Source organism: Thermobia domestica, chromosome 7 (assembly GCF_964235325.1).
Source record: "Thermobia domestica chromosome 7, izTheDome1.hap1.1, whole genome shotgun sequence".
In the NCBI taxonomy this organism is placed as follows: domain Eukaryota; kingdom Metazoa; phylum Arthropoda; class Insecta; order Zygentoma; family Lepismatidae; genus Thermobia; species Thermobia domestica.
In genome coordinates, this window is record NC_137460.1 from 63180997 (window position 1) to 63203108 (window position 22112).

The following is a 22112-nucleotide window of genomic DNA, read 5'->3' on the forward strand; positions in this document are numbered from 1 at the left end:
TGCCAACTCTCAATTTGGGTCAATTACGAGATATGGTCAATAAATTCATGGCTTAAACAAACCTAATGTTCATCGCTGCAGAAGTCAAAAGCAATGAACTACTTTTTAACGTTTTGATAAGCAAATTGACTGTATCACAAATTACTGTATTACATATAAAGCGGTAGGAATTTACAATTGAAAATAGTGAATTTTTAGTTTCAGTTTTACGTCCCACGATTATATCTTCTAGGCTAAAGAAGATTTAAAAAAAATAAAATCAAATGATTATGAGAGAGTTGATGGAATGATAAAGTGGAAGGAAACAGGAGAAACCCCGATAAAACTAACGATAATGATGGAGTCCACCACACTCAGCTAGTCTGGCATCAAACCAGGGACTCCTTGCATGAGAAGTGAGCGCTCTATCACTAAGCCAATGTGAGGACAGGGATCAATTTTAAATATAGACCTTGAGTGCTTTCTCAATTAATGCTAGTGAAATCATTAATTTTAATTGTATTGATTCTCCTCTTATTTAAGAATAACTCAAAGCTAAACATAATGGTATATTTGTATCGCTTGTGATGCTGAGCCATATTTAGTGTGGGTACTTGGAGATGTGCCAGGGAAATCCAGGCTTGGAAGCCAAGCTCCTGGGTTCAATGCAGGCTCAAGCCCACAAACTGAAAGCAAACACTCTACGTGGAGAGAGAAAAATTCGAATACGAGCATGCGCTAACTCTAAGCAGTTTGCACACTCGAACGCGAGCATGAGCTCAATACGAGGAGAGTGATTGCGATATCGAAACTACAAGCCTCAACAAAAAATAGTAAGCCCAAGTTCGAACCAGAATGTCTAAATTCGCGAGCCCAGTGAGGTTAATAAGTGCTAGTGTGAGTCTTATTGAGAATAGGGAGTCTGAACTAGCATGAATTTCATTGAGTTTTGAAAGCAAGAGTCCCATTGGGATAGCGAGTCTGAACTAGCGTGAGCATTTTTGAGTATCGATAGCAACAGCCTATTAAGAATAGTGATTCTCAGCGTGAGCCTCATTGAGTTTAGAGAGCAAGAGCCCCCATTAAGAATAGCGATTCTCAGTTAGCGTGAGCCTCATTGAGTTTAGAGAGCAAGAGCCCCCATTAAGAACAGCGACTCTCAGTTAGCGTGAGCCTCATTGAGTTTACTAAGCAAACGTCCCATTAAGGACAGCGAGTCTGTTAGCGTGAATCTCATTGAATTTAGTAAACAAGGGCCCCATTGGGAATAGCGAGTCTGAACTAGCGTGAGCATCTTTGAGTTTAGTGAGCAAACGTCCCATTAAGCATGGTGAATCTCATTAGTTTAGTGAGTAAGGGGCCTATTGAGGGTAACAAGCCTACGATCGCGCGAGCCCTAGTGAACCCTAATTGCATAATGGATCTCTCTTTTGTACGTATACAGGGCAATAAATATTAAGAAAGAACTTTCCATTATTGGCCTATATATAATACTTTAATAATCGCAACACATCAGAACTAGAATAACAATGTAAAGTACCCAAGTACAGTGTGGGAGAAAGATGCAGAAATAATTCACTGTTCTAACGTACTATCTGAATTACGCATGCTGACATCAGGGTTCGATTCCAGGACTCTCGGACCACAGGCAAGATACGCTAATCATTATGGCACGACAGAATCTGGCTTATGACTGAAGACTTCTAAGGAATACCATCAAGTCCTTAACAATGAATTAAAAACTCGGTACCATACGTGGCGGGAGCTCATCTGGTTCGGATTCCACGTTAATCAGTAGGTCCACGTCTCATATAGCCTCGCTGCTGAAAGGGACGCTAAACTAAAATCAACTCAACTCAAATCGGTACCATACGTATAAAAGATAAGTGCGTTAGTCATCCCTGCTTTTTAACTAAAATAGTTCAGATCAAAAATGAATGCTTCACTTAAACATTCAACATTTCCGGAATTTCGGTCGATGCAGATCAATCATTCACTGTACGGAGACAGAACCCAGGACAAGTTAAATCAAGAACAAGTGTGTTAAGCATGCAGCCACTCGGACGTAAAGGTAAGTTGATTCAAAGTACTGTGTATATCGTTAAAAAGGCACATGTTCGTTTCAAGACCGATTCCTTTTGTTGTAAATCTTTTGAGTTTTACGTCCCACGACGATTATGGCGTATTGGCTAAAGGAGATTGTGATGATGGAATCATGAATGAAATGGTGGAATCAAGAAAGTGATAGGAAACGGGAGAATCCCGAGAAAACCCATCCACACGGTGTTTGTCCACCACAAAGCTTACCTGGCGCGAGCTGGGATCGAACCAGGGTATCCACGCACCAGAGGTGAACGCTCTACCACTGAGCTACCGCGGCCCCAAATTCCTTTTGTTGTAATAAACGTATTCACTGTTCTTGCAAACGCAGTGTGATCATTACTAAATTTTACATAATGTCTGGTATGTTATTCAACACTTCAGATATTAATGTTATATTTACGTCATAATTTATATGAACACACACACACACACACACACACACACACACACATATATATATATATATATATATATATATATATATATATATATATATATATATATATATATATATATATATATATATATATATATATGCAAAATTTCTTTCTTGGATGCGAGATATCGTGGTGGGGAACGGTGGACCAGATTTACGCCCTGGTCGTGATTCGAAGCCCATGTTATAATAGTAGATTCAATCCTTCAAAACCTCGGTGTTCCATAAGGATACAAAACACAAAAACTCAAAACACTTCTTGTTCATTAACGCAATCAAACACTAAGTAATGCACCTTTAGTCCCACTTTAATGCTTAAAAAAATAAAGGAGAACGCTACGCCACTGTTAACCGACGAAATCCAATATACGCCACAATCTTGCAGTTGAAATGCATATGTGCGAAGTACGAGAAAGAATGGCCTTCTAGATATAACATAAGTCACCTTCACAACGCCCTAAGATGGATGTGTATCCTATCAACAGTATTGATATTCCTTATTTTACTTGCAACTTCTCATTGCATCCAATAAACTAAATAGCCTTCATCCTTAGACATATATGTTTAAGAAAGAAAGAAAGAAAGAAAAGGTAAAACATTTCACCATTTATTTCAGCAACTAGGATCGAAGTCGTGCAGTGAAAGTGCATCTTAACGACGGGGTAATATAATCTGAAAGGACCTCAAAAACTCCCGTAAATATATATATATCTTCAAGGATCATTTAGCAAATAAAAATGCTATTTACATCCGGGGCAAGTATTGTGTGTGTGTGTGTGCTGACGGATAATTTCTTGCATTTCCTTGGCTTGGTCAATAGTACCAAAAGGTGTTTCAATGTGTTTGTGAATCGTCAAAACAGCCCTGAAAAGCACTTGCCAAATTCGACCTTGCCGGAAGCGAAGCAAGATGGTAGCAACACACAGAGAAAAATAATGTTCTGAACTTTCTATAAGCCAACGACGGAAAATTTGTAATGGAAAACACACGTAAAAGAATAATAAACGAAACGTTTTTCAGTTATAATATGTAATATTAACTGTGTAAAGTGAGCGGGTTTTACCAGTAAAGAAGGAAAGAAAAAACTATTCTATCTGGTCGATATATCACTACAGTCTAGTAGGCTATTATTATGTTATTTTCATTGTGTGTGTAGTTCAATTTTAAAATTATGATCTAGCAAAACCAATAAGGAAAAGATGTTGGAATTTAGCATCCTTTTTTCAAAAATGAGGCTACAAGACATATGGATCTAAAGTTTAAGGTGGAATTCAAACTATTGTAATGTGTTCAAATTTAAGGCACTCCCACAGGGAATTGAGCTCAGGTCCCGATGCACCAAGGTGCGCGCGCTAGCCACTAGACCAGCGGGTAGGGTAAAGAGCTCAAAAGGAAATCACGATTTTTATATATCAAAGTTGGAATACAGCATAAAATTTTCAAAGTAATAATGTAACTAGTGTAGCGTACGAAGCCAAACACTTCTTATTCACGAATATATTATATTTACTTTATTTTAGACCAGTTGAATGGTTTTCTATCATATCTTTGGAGTATGTAGTTCTGGGTTCGATTTTCAGCAACGGCACAATATTTTATCTGTGTTTAGGTAAGATTGTGAAACACTGGGGGAGGGTATCTCCATTAAAATGCAGTAAACTCAGGTCTAGAACGATAGAAATAATCATGCTGAGAATCGATGCACTGACCATTGACCACGCACAATCCAGTTGAACGTGCGCGCTATCGTTTCTTTCATAGCCTTCCATGTGCTTTGATACCGGTCCAAGATTTAAATAACGTAGCACCAGCTCTTCCAGAAGTGATGAGGATTCCGAAACGCACAGAGAAAACTTCTGATCCACAATGTGGCTTGCTGCCTTTGTTTTAAACCCACTACAAATAGAATAACTAACACCAACCACTTTGTAATAGATTATTTCTCTTACCTTATAGAGCCCTGCACGTTCATCATCACTTGAAAAATCTTCTTTACACATAATACCACCGAAACATCGGGGAAAATTTTTTTCTTTCTTCTTTTTCTCTTTTTTACACTGGTCCGAAAAACACCAACACTTGTCCAACAATTAACAGTAAATCCTTCAGCAAATCCATCACAAAATCACATCAACAATATAGCTTTCTCCATATCAAAAATGTATCTTTTTTTTCCCTCGAAGTAATATATTTGATTCTTAACTGCTAATTGTGATCCCAAAACAAGAAACTATAAGAACTATTTATGATGTAACAGAACCTAATATCACATCAACACGCACACAAAAAACACGTAAACAATGTATTAAAAAAAACAGAATGACAATTATTCCAAAAATATTTTTTTTAAAAACACTTTTTTAGATCCTGTTTTGTTCCACTAGTTCAAATCTTCGAAATCCTAAATGTTGCTCACGTGACGGAGTAATATTATTATTGTTGTTGTTTTTGTTTTCCAAGACATTCACCATTAGAAAAAAAATAAAATAAAAAGCAAGCGCAAGGCAAACGAAACCTCAAGCTTGCCAAAGCACCCAGCGCAGGAGCGAGCGTACAAACGAGCGGCCGTCTGGCTGAAAGCACACCAAGAGACCACAAACTGTACCGTTCGGCGGTAAAGTAGGCCAAAGACTAGCAGACTCACAACGGTCGTAGCTCATAGTCCTACTTTCAAATCAGTTCTACCGCTTTCGATTCTATCCTTATTGGATGGCAAAACTCAACACGAGCATAAACGTCATTGCCCGCGGGGTTAGGATGTTCCACTGTGTATAGTGTCCAACCAACCCCTCCCCTTTCCCCTCCAGCTTGGATTATCCTCTCACTTTTGATGGAGAAAGTGATGGTAATGCTTTAAAAAAAATCACTCTCCCTTCCTTTCCCCTTGCTTACCATGCATATAGCCAACTAGGAAGTGACAGTGAAAATTTTACATTAAAAAAAAAGTTAGTGAACAACACTGGGTTTTATGGTCAGTCATTGACGCCTTTCTCCTCTGATGACTTCGAAAGTAAAATTTGGGATATTTAAAATAACCCTTTACCTCAAATACATATATCACAATGTACACAATACATTGTACTGTAACATTATGTTATTAATTTTATTTTCATACCTCGCATGGTTGAAGTGTAGTGATATATGTATTTCCGTTAATCTATTACATTGAACTTACAGTTAATGTTACTGTGCACGATGATAGTAAAAATTACGGTATTATTCCTTATGGTAGTTAAAATTAGACCTTGTATCGTATATCAACATTTACTATGATATATGCGCTGAAACAGTGCCTTCTCGCTATTGATTCGTGGGGTCTGGGGCAAAAGTATATTGTGGGAACAAAAATAGTGGTTCATTATCTCCAAACATCTTGAATCCTGAAACTGAATTAGAATAGTAAATTTGTTACTTTTCCTGAAGAGCCCATAACTTGGCGCAGAGCTCCTCGAGATGAATCTAAAGGTAACTGACTCCTAGCTGCATCTTTCTGGATTGTGTACATCATTTGGTTTGATAGCTTGAACAACTTCACTTTATTAATTAATGTATTTTATTTTATTTTTTTAACGTATACTGCAAGATAAAATACTTTAGAATTGCCAGTTCTTCTACCACGTGCTGATGTGTCAATCGCACGAGGCTCGACGTTGTTCGTATGACCAAGCTTTTGACTTGTGCAGCAAATCTCCTTTCCACTATTCTACGGGATTTTTATATGGGCAGTACTTCGGTGTTAATTAAGAACTTTATTACTATGGAGATGTATTACCACCATAGATTTTCTTTACGAAAGTTATATTCCTCACAGTGTACATACATACAGTACATTTCAGTATGTTTTCCGAGATGTTACGCACGGCTGGTGTCAAAACTTTAAATAATAATAATAACTTTATAAAATTACACAGAAATCTATTTATCTATCTATATAAATAAAAATGAAAGTGACTTACTAACTCTTAAATCACACGACCGATCTCGATCAACTTTTCAACATAGATAAAGTTCGAGCTTGGGATAGTTTTTATCATTTCACTTTGACGGTGCAACTTACGAGGAGGGGAGGTATATATATATGTATGATCGAAAATGAAAGATATTAGTGCCGAATCCATAATTTTCGGGATCGTTGGGATGAACAGTGACACTTCAGATGCCGTTTAAATCCAAATTAAGCCCCGCAACTTGAAGAAGATATATAAAAATGATCGAAAATGGCCGATATCAGAAAGCGCTTCAGTGATTAACGGAATATATTACAATTTTTTCTTATTGAGTGATTAGTAGATCAGTCAATAAATCAGTTAATAGGTTAGTCAATAGATCACTCAATATATCAATTAATAGATTATTCAATATATCACTCAATAGATCAGTTAATAAATCAGTTAATTGATCAGTCAATAAATCAGTTAATAGGTCAGTCAGTAGATGACTAAATATATCAGATAATAGATCATTCAATGTATCACTTAATAGATGAGTTAATAAATCAACCAATATACCAGTTAATAGATCAGCCAATAGATCAGCCAATATACTACTCAATAGATCAGTTAATAAATCAGTTAACTGATCAGTCAATAGACCAGTCAATAAATCAGTTAATAAGGTCAATCAATATATCAGTCAATATACCACTCAACAGATCAGTTAATAAATCAGTTAATTGATCAGTCAATAAATCAGTTAATAGGTCAGTCAATAAATCAATCAATATATCAGCAAATAGATCAGCCAAGTATTACATCATTAATTAGGATAGTCCGTGAAAATTATTTAAAAAAAAATGAAATTCCAAAACTTTTTTTTATCGCTATATCATTTTAGCTCTTATTGTTTGTTTGTTGAAGTATAGCACTCCTTTCCAGCATTGAGGCTGTATGAGACGTGGACCAATAATTTAAAATAGAATCACCTCAATGTGTTCCATGTTTTCTACCCGGGATTGTGTGCACCAAAGGCGCGCGCGCGCTAACCACTAGACCAGCAGGAAAGATTTATTGTTGTACAGTATGAGTATTTGAATTCAGTAGCGTACGCAAGACAGGATCAGTGGTGGCTTTAGCGGGTAGGCCGGGTAGGCCGGGTAGGCACGGGCCTACCCAGAAATTTTGAAAAATATATAAACGCTAAAAGATACAATCAAGAGTAAATGTATTTTCCACTAATTATATTAATGGTAGATAATTATTTAACAAATAAAATCACTTTGTTAGTAGTAGTAAATGAAAGTAATTTACTACTGTCAATAATCAATCAAATGTGTATATGTATCCATAGGCGAGGGAGCGGGCCTACCCAAAATTAAAATCCTACAGCCGCCCCTGAGCAGGATGCGGGGTTTAACGCCCCCTACTGAGCAAAGTATTATGAAAAAAGGCATTTACTATATTAAGATATATACAGAAGACTTTCGCCTACTTAAAAAAAGAAAGAATACTTTTTTTTAACAATCTACTCGACTTTTAACGCCTTCATAAAAAAAAAAAGCGACTTTACCAAGCAGAAGCAGTCATCTATCAAGTACTTCTTCAAACGATAGAAAATGTGAGTTTTGACTTAGCTCTACCTTTTCAAATTCGTGCAAGCAATGAACAGAACAAAAATTTTAGGAATTATCAAAAAAAAAAAAAAAATCAAAAAAATTGCGATCCTGGCCAATAATTAGTTTTTGAGTCAGGGTCAACAAAATTTTTGAACGGCCCCCGGGGCTTCTACCCGAAGCCACTCCAGAGGGGTCCAAAGTTGATGGGAGGAATTTCTGGAGAGAATTTTCCCGACATTCTCCCAGTTTCCCTGTTCAAGTACGTTAGAGGCCCCAATTCATAGCACTTTTGAAAGCTTATTTCATGCTGAAGAGCATGAACTATACAGTAAAACGTGATTTTCCAATGAACAGTGTTGATGCGATAGCTATTTCACTGTGAGTCTTACGATTTTCTTTATACTAACAGGGTTAATGGGCCCCAGGGACTTATTCCGTTGTCCATGGGACCTAATTTTTTGTGCATGTTTATCGAATGGACTAGGTTTGATTAGGAATTCCCGTTGACAGGTTCGTGTCCTTTTCTATGATGTCATTATTCGATTTAGAGGCCACTCAAAAATTTTGCGGCCCCTGATCCATAAACTAATTATTGGTCAAGGTCGCAATCTTTTGATGCATTTTTTTGATTATTCCTAAAATTCTTGTTTAAATTGTGAACATCATTTTATATTTTCTGTAATTACGTTAGACATTATCTTAAAATGTATACAAAACGTTTTTTTTTTATTTTTGGACTTACTTTTATTAATATATATATTTTTAAAAAAACAGTACAATACATAACAAACATTTATAAATGTATTGGAATAAGAGGTCATATGATGTAAACAAAGCGTGTTTTTGTATAAATAGTGTATTTTTAATGGTATGAAGTGACAATTATAAAACTCCGGCTTATCCGGCTTTTTTGTTATTTGGCCTGCCCTTCCACCGCATTAGGCCATAGTCAGAAGTCTACTGTATATACAAAAATCATGCTTGTTCTACAAGTAAATGAAATTGAGTGCTTGATACCCCTTCTTGACAGTGTACGCCACTGTTCGAATATTATCATACATAATGTCTCTTTTGAAAAAAGGAAATGTGGAACCATTATTGCCGTCTCTAATAATACGATACCGTTGCTATTGTAAAGACAAATCTTGTAACAAAGGTGTGGCTTATCTTCAGATTAGGTCACTATCACTTTCTTCTCTTTGAACGTGGCATCGGGTGGAGTGGGATGAACGCTCAGCAGTGAAATCAGAATATGGCAAGAGAGTTTCGCCTTTAAGCAATAAACAAAAGAAGAACAGAAAGAAGAAAAAAAAACACTCTTCATTATTTCTGGAGCATACGTCATACGTATGCTCTTACACATACTTACTTTTTTCTTTTCTTTTTTTTATGTAACTTTGACTGTGATTCTAAAACATGCTCTACTATTTAGATCCGTGTAACTACTTAAGCTAAAATATTACAGTTATCCACTCAACTTTTCTTTCTAAGGTTTTCTCTTCAAATAGAAAATCCTACAGATGTGGTTTTACTATAACAATGTAGTTTTATTTTATTTTTTAACTGATCCTCAAGTAACTAATACCCATGGGACAGAAATTTGCACTCTTTTTCTAAACTGGCAATTTGTTTTTACAATACAGTATCAAGTAATACCAAAACCTTATTACAAAGTATGGCTTATAGTAACTTTTGTGGTGTGGGATTGCTTAGGGTTGTCCGATATTTCGATTGATCGATATTCTCAAATATCGAAATATTGATATCAACAATTTTAATAATTAATATATCGAATTTAAAACATTTTGATATTCGATATTTTTTTACATTTCAATATTTTTCGATGTTTCGATACATGACCAGTTTCGATATTTTGTCAAAATCGATTTTCGACACTCAAAAAATCCGGATATCACACAGACCTAGACTTACTTTGCAGTCCCTTGTTTGGATCTAACATGTTATTCTGAATTATGTTTTTAGAGGGGTTTTCCCCAGTTTCGCAAGGCGAATGCCGAGACAATGCCTTCAAATATACTCTGGTCGACTTTCTTCCCCTTTCCCTCCCAACGTCGTTTATTAGTATCACGCACTATAGGATTGTTCTACCGTAGTAGTACATGCATTCGTTACTCTACACGATAACCTTTGAACGAAAGCGAATTTTTTTAGGTCCTGGGGCTAATGAGGATTTTTCTTTCAATTTTAGATTTGGGCCTGAAAATGTTTTTATCTCGACTGAATTCGTTAATGGAGTCAAACTGTTACACGAGTAACGGTGTTTAAACCAACAGTTCCTAGCATCTATGCATCCTGTACAGCAGCGGTGCATTATTGGTTGCCTACGTTAAAAGGAAATATAGCTTGCAATCTTTATTGCCCGAGTTTGTTTTTGATGATCCCCGACTGAGTTGGCCAATGACTGTATCTCGAAGGTTATGTAATAATTAAACAAAAGATGAATTATTCCTTCTTTGACGGGTAACAGATAAGGCTACTTGAGAACACTTAAAACACTATTGCTAGATTCATGTTGACGAAATACACATTGACTGAAGTCTAAATACACTCGAGCTCTTTAAATCTTCCACTAACACCCAGACCAAGTGATACTTAAATTAATGTTTGTAAGTAGAAACGTAGTTAAATTCCATTCAATTACCGATGTAGGTAGGATTTATTCTGTCATACTGTTCTCGTCCTGTCACATTGTCCCATATCTAGAAAAAAGCTTTTTGACCTCGTGAATTGGGTATTGTTGTTGGAAGTTCTAAAGAAGATTGGGTTGGTATGCAAAGATCGAAGACTCACAAGAAACTTATATATGAACCAACAAGTAAGTGTTAGAAGAGGAGAGGAAATGACAGAAGCTTTGAGTTTTACGTCCCACGATTATGCCGGTTAGGCTAAAGGAGACGGTGATGATGAGTAATGAATGAAATGGTGGAATGAAGAAAGTGGGAGGAAACGGGAGAACCCCGAGAAAACCCACGCAAACGGTGTTTGTCCACCACAAAGTTTACTTGGCGGGGGTTGGGATCGAGCCCTGGACCCCAAGCTCCAGAGGTGAACGCTCAACCACTGAGCCACCACGGTTCCCATTGAGGAAATGACAGAGAAGAATCAATTGGAAGAGGAGTTCGACAGAGATGTTCTCTCGCCAACGTTATTTAATATCTATCTAGAAGAGATAGTGAAAAAAGAGCCTACGTAATGAAGAAGGTATTTCGCTTCTTAAAATATGGCTGTCTGCGGAGGAAAACTGAAGTAAAGGTGGCTAGAATTTGTGATTGGTAAAAAAAAAAGAAAAAAAGTTTTTAGTTCTACGTCCCATGATTATGTCCTTTAGGCTAAAGGAAACGGATGATTAATGGAAGTGCATTATTATTATATGGGACAAGTGACAGTGTCACGTGTACGCCTCGTGAAGGAGTTTGGTTTCTATGGCATGATATTTTCTGAATCAATATTGAAACCGAAAGCGGTAATAGATTCATGCCACTTCCAGTCTTAGTAGAAAGATTACAGTGGAAATTGAATATATTCTTGATAAGCTTTAGTAACCGCAGAAAACCGCTTCTCATTATCTATTAAAAATCTTTATTCCATGGAGATAAATATTAAAACCGGAAATGGTTGATTTATGACATTTCCAGCTTCAATAAAGGATTAAGAGACAAAATGGTGCTTATTCTTTGAATGCTAAATCGATTCCCCAAAAGCAGATTCTATCATTTATCGTTTTTGTTTCATGTAGAACAATATTGAAACCGGAAGTTGTAGTGAGTTGCTATCATTTCCAATTTAGTACAGACTTAAGGATAGAGATTAAATGTATCCTTGAGACGCTATACCAAATGGCAAGAAATCAGTTCTCGCTATCTATTACCGTTTTTACTGTATAATGATCACCGTAAAAACCGGAAATGGTTGATTTCTACCACTTCCGGTGAATTGATCACTGTCATCAACGAATTTGAATCCCAATTGTTAAGCTTGTACGTCCTGGCCAAAATTGATAGTGATTCATGAATAGTAGTGATAGAGATTTTTGTGTCCCGGACAGACGGACACACGGACAGATAAGGCAAGCAAGACTCCATAAAACTGATAGAAATGAGAATGTGGAAGGAAACGGGAAAACTCAAGAATCCGATGTTGTCCACCACGAAGTCACTTGGTCTGAGATTGAGCCAGGAAGTCTTCGTACTGTAGTTATATAGAAAAATAGACAAATGTAGAGGATTTTTAAATGCTGTAAACATTATCGAAAACAATAAACGTTTCTCTGTATTTCTACGAAACAGGAGACCTTACTTCTGGAATTACCATATCATAACTTATATAATAGTTTTTGATTGAAAAAATCGTTATTTTCTGTACGTTAGCAACTTTTTTTTTAAATTCACTTCTTGTGACCAAACTTAAACCGAGTGACCAAGCTAGAAAAGTGGCCACTTTTATTGATAGAATGTTTTAAGATAGAATATAGCAATGACTTGCTTTCACAACTGTAATACCAAAGTACGCGTAATAAAGAATTATATATATATATATATATATATATATATATATATATATATATATATATATATATATATATATATATATATATATATATATATATATATATACACATATTTGTATTCTAATTGTGTTAATAGTGAAAGACTATATAATAATAATAATACAAAGAAACTACAGGGAAAAGTGTCAATCTTGCTTAATACGAAACGCAGCATTTTATGTACTTGTTCATTTTCACTTTCTTCTATAATGTATTATATATATATATATATATATATATATATATATATATATATATATATATTATACACGTGATATGTATAAATGATGACATGCGGCAACACGACTTTAGCGTGGGATGAAAAGGATTCCTCTCATTCCATGCATTAAGAGATAAATGGAATTATTAGAGTGGAAAAGAAGTGATGAATCGACAAGCATATATATATAAACAATGATTATAGCAATTCGTATAAGAAATAAAACATTTGAGTCGTCCAAAACACAAGAGAGATAGTGTGTATTTTTATAGTCTTGTGTAAATCTGTTACTTCTCGCTCCGGCAAGTTACTAAAAAAAAAAAAAAAAAAAAAAAGTTTATGCAAAATAATTTTCGACGATGGATTAAAGAGTACGAATCAACAATGTAATTACGCTATGCCCACTACTCTTCTAGTTGAAAACAGGTCCGTATTTATATATCGTGCGCCCCTGTGCTCTAAATAATTTCTTCCCCCCCCCATCCCTCGCACAAACTTGTGTTTCAAACAAGGAAACAAGCCATGATTTTGCAAACATACAAGCTAAAGAATAACATGGGAGCATTTTAAAAATAATCAAAAACGACCAATATTAGAGTTGAATTCATAGTTTTTGCGGTTGCTGAGATCAATAGTGACAGTTTTAATCTAATTCACTCCCCATTGAGAAAGCAAGATGTTAAAAGTAATCGAAAACGACAGATACTAGTGTTGAATTCATAGTTTTCGAGGTCGCTGAGTTTAACGGTATCAGTTTCCATGATGTTCAAGTTCATCCTCACCATGTTGTGAGGGGTGGGAGAGGATGATTTTTTAAAAATAATCAGATAGGCTACCTAATTAGTAACTACTGTAATTAGAGCAAATTAGCATATTTTCTCGCGCTTGCGCGGGACTACGCGGGTTGCTAGTTTTAAATATTACTTTATTCTGAATCTTTAAAAAATATATTCCAAAATTTGGCCGCCCCCTAAATTCTGCTGCCCTATGCTCAAGCACAGAATAACACTTACCTAAATACGGGCCTGGTTGAAAGTACCGAATAAAGAAAATGGAAAAACGGGACAAAAATATCAGTAAAAGAACATAAAACAAGAAAGGAAATAAATGTTGCCTAGATATATAGGCAACATACATAGATATATAGACACACATACATATATAGAGTTACGTACTTTTTCCCCAAAGATACGATTCTTAGAGCGAGATACGTAGGAATTCGGAATCTTATCTTGGATGCGAAGAGTTCCTGGCTCGGTCCCAGGTCATGGGAATTTGTGCTAGACAAAATTATAATTGTTTTCTTAGGGAACATTCTCATTTCACCAAATTTTTTTCATAATGACTTAATTTCATTAATTATCTTTATCTTTCAGCCTAAAAGGCATACACATTTGACACACAATTTAAGTTTTATTTTTTTTTTTTTTAATTTGAGTGAATACCATATAACATAGTAATGAAAGCGATATGATAATATCATAATAAAGAACCATATCACATAATGTAATAATGAAAATCGTACTTGTGGTAACGAATACTCGGGTAACTGAAAGGTTAGTGCATGTACTTTTGGTACAAGCGGTCCCGCCTTTGGTTCCCACTAATAGCACACAATTTTCCAGCGTCGTAATGTTATCGACAAGCTACTTGACGTGAGCCGATAAACAAACTTCAGGACACACAGGTAGAAAATAGACTAATACCGTCGGGAGTTAATGCAATAATGCTCTAGCCTGACTGGAATACTGCTTCTCCTTGAGATCAGCGAAGTCAAACAGTGCTGGTCTGATCAGAAGAATATAGATGACTGTTAATACTTACCAGATGTTGTAGACATTGCGGTGTCCATCTAGCGTTGTAAAAACAATTAGGGAGATACTTGAAAGAAAGAAGTAGAGAACTTCAGTCTAAAAAGCTAGCATTAGCCAGGTGATAAGCTGACCACACATTACCCGAAAGGCATAAGTACTACAGAGGACTGATAGATCTTGGACTGCAAGGCCTATTGCACCAGGACCTAAGTTAAATTGAGTTTATATTGAGTTTATCGTCCCTTTCAGCAGCAAGGCTATATGAGACGTGGACTTACTGATTAACATGGACCTACTGATTAACATGAAATCCAAACCACATAAGTTCCCACCGAGAATCGAACCCGGGTCTCCCATGCCAAATCTAAGTTCAGAGTTTATGCAACGACTGGCAACTATTATCCCAAGTGCACTCTCAGATTGGGTCATAATTCCTTCGTGAATTCTAGTGCTAGAGCCAAGAGTACAGATTTGTAATAAATATTTTTAATTCGTGAATTCTCAGCAAAATAAACTTAAAAAAAAAAAAAAACTACATTTTTCGACTTGTTTTCTCTACTTATCGAGGTAGTGGTAGTACTTTTAAAAAAAATATTTTGTGTGTCAGTTAGTTAATTAGTCATAGGCCTTGCTGCTGTTTAGAGAGTTAGTCGCTAATTGTGAAAACCGCTCTCTTCCTCCATTCACAAACTTACTGTCTCTTTCTTTCTTTCTTTCTTTTTTCTCGCACACTTTGCGAGTGACAGGGTTGATGCCCCTTGAAACCTCTCTATAGACAACAGACACTTTGTTTGTATTATCTATGGTTTCTTAGTTTCAAAAATGGAGGAAGGAAGCTGAATTTTGAGTCAGAAAAAGAGAAAGAGATTTACCACTTTCATTCTCTAAAAGACGTTCCAGTTGAATATTCTGTGACAAATCAATATTGTATAGTTTTCTCAATATATATATATATATATCGTTTTAAATATTATAGATTTAAAAAACAAAGCTATTCTCTTTTCTTTTCCTTTTTTTTTTTTTAATTTCAGTTATACTGTACTGTACTTTCAGAACGTGCTAATACCACTGGATATACAGATTTTGTGAGCATTTGAACATTCATGGATAGACATAAAGTAGTCGTAAAACGAGAAGATAAAAGAATTCTCAAGCGCATGAAGAACAACAGGAGGTATGATGGTAATTACAAAAATTAAAGTGAAAAAAAAAAATAGAATTAGGGTAGCACAGACAAATCAGGAATTCTATAGAATGAAATACATAATTACGGGAAAAGCTTAATTATCGTGGTTATTATTGCCATGAAAAATAGCACCTACCAGTGGCGTACGCTAGGAGAGTATTCGAGGTTTAATTCCCCTTAAACAAGACATTGTGGAAAGATAAACATATTATATATATATACATATATATATAAATGGCACTTGCCCTGAAAACATATGAAATTGACTCATCTTGATGAGATTTTGCGAACATCATTACCACACATCATAATCGAATATACATTAATCGGTACATCAAGTTCTACAATACAGGTTTACCCTAAATGTTCAAAGCACTGTTTATTTACAAGTGTACAACGTACAAAGACGGGTGATACGTGAAAAGATACATACACTCACCAAGTTTTAAAACCTCGCCTCTGTACAGATAATTCAAAATAGAGAAAGAACCCCTTAGTATTTATCAAGTGAGCATAGGAAAACGAGTAAGGTTCTGATGTGAAATCCGGAAATCTTGGATTCAAAATCCCAGAAATTTCCTCGCTTTTTCTTCAATCTTACAGAGAAAATGCCGAGATGGTAGCTTTAAGGACCTGGTCAACTTTCTTCCAATTTTCCTTTCTCTTATTCTTAAGAGGCTTCGTCCCGGCGAAATTAAAATACCACTATTTTTACAGTAATTATGTGATATCTTCCAATAGATAAAATATAATCGACATGTGGAACAAGAGCGCCCTAGACAATACCATTTTACATGAGATACCGTTATCACGACTCACTTATCTGCTTTCGATTTCGAGCCATTTTGAAAATCGGCATTTATTTCCGCGTTTCTAAACGGCTGAAAACGGAAAGCCACTAGTTGACTTGTGATAACGTTACCTCACGCAAAATAATATTGTCTAGGGCGCTCTTGTTCCACATTTCGATTATCTTTTATCTATTGGAAGATATCACATAATTACTGTAAAATTAGCGCTATTTAAATTTCGCCGGGATGATGCCTCTTAATGTGAATAATCTTTTGGTTCTGAAACTTCGCAAATAAATAAATAAATAAAATAAAATAAAAAAGTACGGGACACTGAATTAAACTTCTCGTTCATATGGCAAATTTAAGAAATGGGCGCAATATTTATTGTTGAAATATTTATTTATGAAATATAAACAAAATTACCTTAACCGTATTAGAGATTTTTTTAAACTCCCACAGTCTATTCACAACTTGGAAAGCATATTTTACCAAAAGAGAAAATAAGTAATTTCTTTATAGCTCAATAAATCACGTACTATCTCCTTTTAAAAAAATAAATAATTAAAATCTTAGAAAGCATAAATTTGGGTACCGGCCATCTGGATCTGAAATTTCGTAGGGTATCTATACTTAAATCATAAAATTCGGATCTCATTTTCAAATATGAATCCAAAACTCAAACTATGAATACGAAACATGATTCGAGATTCAGATTTCGGATCCGGATCTAGATCCAGAATCAAGACTGGAATCTCAGATTCAGATTTAGGATCCGAAAAACCGACCAGATCCCAATTCTTTTTTACTATTACTAATCGAAACTTGAGTAATATAGTTTAGATCCCGTTTTAATCTGTAGCTCTTGCCTCATTTAGCTTCAGTGCTGGAAAGCAACAACACAGTACAAATCATTCGGATGCTGTTTTAATTAGTAGCTCTTGTCTCCTTTAGCCTCGGTACTGGAAAGCAACGTTAGTACAAATCATTCAGATTCTGTTTTAATCAGTAGCTCTTGTCTCATTTAGCCTCGGTGCTGGAAAGGAACGTTACAGTAAATCATTCGGATGCCGTTTTAATCAGTAGCTATTATCCCACTTAGCCTATGTGATGGAAAGGAAGGTTACAGTAAAATCATTCGGATTCAGTTCCTGTTTAAATAAGTAGCTCTTGTATCATTTAGCCTCAGAGCTGGAAAGAAACATTACAGTAGGAATCATTCGGATACTGTTTTAATCAGTAGCTCTTGTCTCACTTAGCCTCGGTAAATGAGTGTTACAGTACAAATCATTCGGATCCCGTTTTAATCAGTAGCTCTTGTATCATTTAGCCTTGGAGCTGGAAAGGAACGTTAAAGTACAATCATTCGGATGCTGTTTTAATCAGTAGCTCTTGTCTCATTTAGCCTCGGTGCTGGAAAGGAACGATAGCACAAACCAATCGACTTCTACTCACGGATGTACGCCCGCATGACAAATTTCTAGGCTAAAGCTGTTGACATTACCTTCTGAATCACCAACGCAAGTCTTTGTTTAACCTAGTAGCTACATAAATTTTGGAGCAACAAAACTATCGGAACACGTTGCTTTTAACAACGCAAATAATAATAATAATAATAATAATAATAATAATAATAATAATAATAATAATAATAATAATAATAATAATAATAATAATACTTCTTTTCTCCTCACTTGTTTCCTAACCCTGTAAAATCGAGGACAATGTACGTTGTTTAGTTGCTCGTGTCCTCGACTTCTCAACAAGTACAGCAAAAGTTTAGAGGTCGAATGTCATTGCTGTTGCTTCTGAAGTTGACGCCAAAATGTAAACATGCTCGTATCCTTCCTTAGCTGACTGCCGAGCCGAGGTCTGATTTCCATAAAAAGAGACGAGTCATTGGTTTCTTTCTATATTATTATGTTTCTTTTTCTTCTTTTTTTACTTTATAGTTTATTATTATTTTGTGAAAAAAAAGATAGAAATATATTGTAATTCATTTGAGTGGGAATTAAGGCGTAGATAAGCTACCTCAAACTGGTTGAAGAACAGTGCAACAGCAGCTTTTTTTTTTTTTTCACTGCAGGATAGAACAACAACTTTTGAAAAACAGGTTAAATGCCATTGCACCTGAGAAATGTGGTCTAGCAAGTACTACTACTAAAAACAAAAATAAAATTATTTTGTTCTTGTAATCGGAAAGTCCCTCATCTTTGGAGTTAATACATAATGGCATTTTTTTTTTTACCGTTATTATTAACATCTGAAAAATTGGTTCAAGTATTTGAAAGTAATTCATTCATTTTTATTGTTTAGTTTTATTACTTACTGATACTGTGGAAGAGTTCTAGATAAAATCACCCAGGCTAATTTACACCGTAAGCATTGACAAGTCATTATATGGCGAAACATTCCAGTCTTAGGTGTTTGATTGTAACTCTGTTCTTTATAGTTTCAAATCATTGCCACCCCCAGTTTTGATACCTAACCACCGCCACTGTTCTTTTTGCCACCGTGCATAGTTCTAATTCGGGTTCGATTCGTTATAGGAGCACATGGTATTGTTTTGATTCAACATCTTAAGTGAATTGAGAAGTATGTTTTTTCGACCTAGGTTTAATTTCTTGCGGGGGGGAACACGTAGGACCAAATAAATTTGGGGGCTAGCTATTTTTTGTATGCCGATAAGGATAGTTTTTATATTACTTGACCTAATTTACAAGAAAAAAATGTCTGGGATGCAGTTGACGGACAGATGTAACCACCGGTGAGGGAGGGGCGCTCTAACTCCTCTAAGCTCATGGTACATGAGACAAGACATTTCTCAGCGACCACACTACGCAGGGATCGATGAAAAAAGGAAGTTTTTTGGGACTGTTATTGTAAGTACCATGGTGACATTTGCCTGGTGTGGCTGATCTGAAACCTCACTCAGGATGGCTGATGTTTTCGACCGAGTGTCCCCACCGAGAATCAAACCCCGGACTCTTCGCACCGAATAAAAATAGTGTGTATGAAAGATAAAGCAATACAATTAGTGAAGACTAATCAAATTTCATTTTACCTTTCAGAAGAATCGTGGTTGCTATGAGAGAGATGCGATGGAAGTATGGAAAGAGCTATTCTTCAGAAGAAGAAAAACATTTATCATAAAAAGTGTGAATAACTCTATCTCAGAGGCTTTCTCACTTCTCGAAGCGTTTTGCCTAATTGAGGCAATATATTATATATATATTAAATATGACATCACATTAACACTGTTGACCCAACACAGATTTAGAGCAAAAGAGGGGAAAATTTCTCAGCTAGTGGAAAAAAAGGGAGGAATACATATCTACAACTCGTTTTTTTTTTTTTTTTTTAAATCTTTGATTGTTGGATTAGAGTTTGCCGTCCCTTTCAGCAGGGAGACTATATGTGATGTGGACCTATACCTTAATGCGAGATTCAAATCATATAATCTCATCCTGAGAATCGAATTGGGAGTCTCCGGCGCCAATCATTTACGATCTGATAGTTGAATATTATTCAGCCGTTTACAGGCGGCTAGTTCATGTTGGTCTTTCTTCAGAAATTGAAAGAAAAACATTTATTTGAATTTTTATTACATTGTGATATATAGAATAACTTATTTGACAAATCAAACGCAAATGAGCTTATAAACCATACCTGTCAACAACAGAATGATCGGCTGTATATTTACATAAAACGCCCGTCTCCAAAGGATTAATGTTGAAAGACTTGATTGTGGGCTTTTGTCATATCTTTTATGCTCGTTAGTTGAATGTTTGTTCACAAACTAGGGCATTATTTTCAGGTGTAGCAATACAATATATATATATATATATATATATATATATATATATATATATATATATATATATATATATATATATATACGTAAAAATGTGTATGTGTGTCATCTTGTATTCCTTACAAGACGAGACACAAGTATGTGGAAGTACATTGTACTTGAATTAAGAAGTAGCGAACTCAGATCTAAAGAACAGAAAGAACGATGGGTACTGAATTATTGGATACATATCACCCAACTTAAAGTCGTCGTTATTGACCAGTCACAGCACAGCCCTTCGTCACAAGGAGTTTCATTTAGAGCCGTTGCTTCTGCCTGAAATAATGCGTAGACATGGTGTCGCCTAACATTCTTTTTTTAAACGTACAGTGTATGGTATATAAAAGAGAAAGAAAGAGAGAGAGAGAGAGAGAGAAAGTTAATGAAGCGGTAGTTCCTAGAAAGAGGATAGGTAAATCGTAGAACCAGCGTCGAAGGGAAGATTAAAGAAAACATCCAGCTCTTTTATAGTGTTGGATGAGTCCAAATATAACTTCCCCAGTAGAGTTCAAAGTCCCCTTTCACAATAATGACGTCAGACTAGGAAAAGAGTGTGTTACGTATGCCAAAAATTCCTCCTGTCCTTTTCTTGTTTTTTTCTTTCTTCTTTAATTTAGAGAGTGATCGTTGTCAAGGTAACCTAAGCTGACTGTGGCCACGCCATTAACTTTCCTCCCCGCTCTTACCCGACCGCTGAATGTTACGGAATTGAGTAATCTATTCTGGAACTGTGTTGCTATTGGAACAACATTACTATACAAACAGATACATGGGTATGCATTGAGTTGAGTGATCTACAGTATAGAGCCAACGGGATTTTTCCGTCGAACTACCACCACATCCATGCAGTAACATTATGGCCACGGCAAGAGCCAAGCACTGACCTACTCACAAAATGGTTAATTTTGCATGCCAAATACGCAACGCAACACACACACAAATAGTTGCAACTGTTAGTAATTTGTCTTTCTTTCTCTCTCTCTCTCTCTCTCTCTCTCTCTCTCTCTCTTTGTGTGTGTGTGTGTGTGTGTGTGTCCATGTGTGTCATTAAGTCATTTCAGTACGACTGAACACAGGGAAAACTTTCTCACTTTTTTTTTTTTTTAAACAATAACAACGAAACTCATCTATCTCGCCAGATTTATAACGAACGAAAAGCTATGGCCGATCAGATGACAATCATTCAACTGGAGAATGCCACTACTTCTAGTTTTCTAGTTAGTAGTTCGATGCCTCGAACGGTTCCCCAATTGTCTCACAATGTTGGGTCAATATGAAAAATTATGTATCTCCGCTGGTAATTGAACCTAAGAGCAGGATCAGACAATGTACGGTTCAGCAATAAAAAAATTGGAGTTGAAGGTCTGTCCAGCACAAGGCAGATGAGACAGATCTTAGAGTTCATCTGGCCTCATCTGGTCTCTTCTCAACACAAGGCTAGACAAGACAGGTCTTAGAAGTTAAACATCTTTCTTCAGCGCAAAGCTAGACGAGATAAGTCTTAAGAATTTAATGTCTCTCCTCAGCACAATGCTACGTACTTTTGGAGTTTAAGGTCTCTCTTCAGCACAATGCTTTTTTGGAGTTTAACGTCTTTCTTCACCACAATGGT

General features: G+C 35.7%; 1 protein-coding gene across 5 annotated transcripts in view; it reads right to left on the reverse strand.

Moving 5' to 3' along the window:
- The window catches only part of Hr4 (nuclear hormone receptor 4), a 519395-nt gene that overhangs the window by 225816 nt on the left and 271467 nt on the right, over window positions 1-22112 (reverse strand). For 2 of the 5 annotated variants that reach the window (XM_081764793.1, XM_081764790.1), the window contains exon 1: window positions 4468-5160. The exons of the other annotated variants lie outside the window; for them this stretch is intronic. The gene's annotated coding sequence lies outside the window, so the exon portion shown is untranslated. Of the gene's footprint in view, window positions 1-4467; window positions 5161-22112 lie in introns of those variants that run through there. 5 annotated transcript variants of the gene reach the window in all.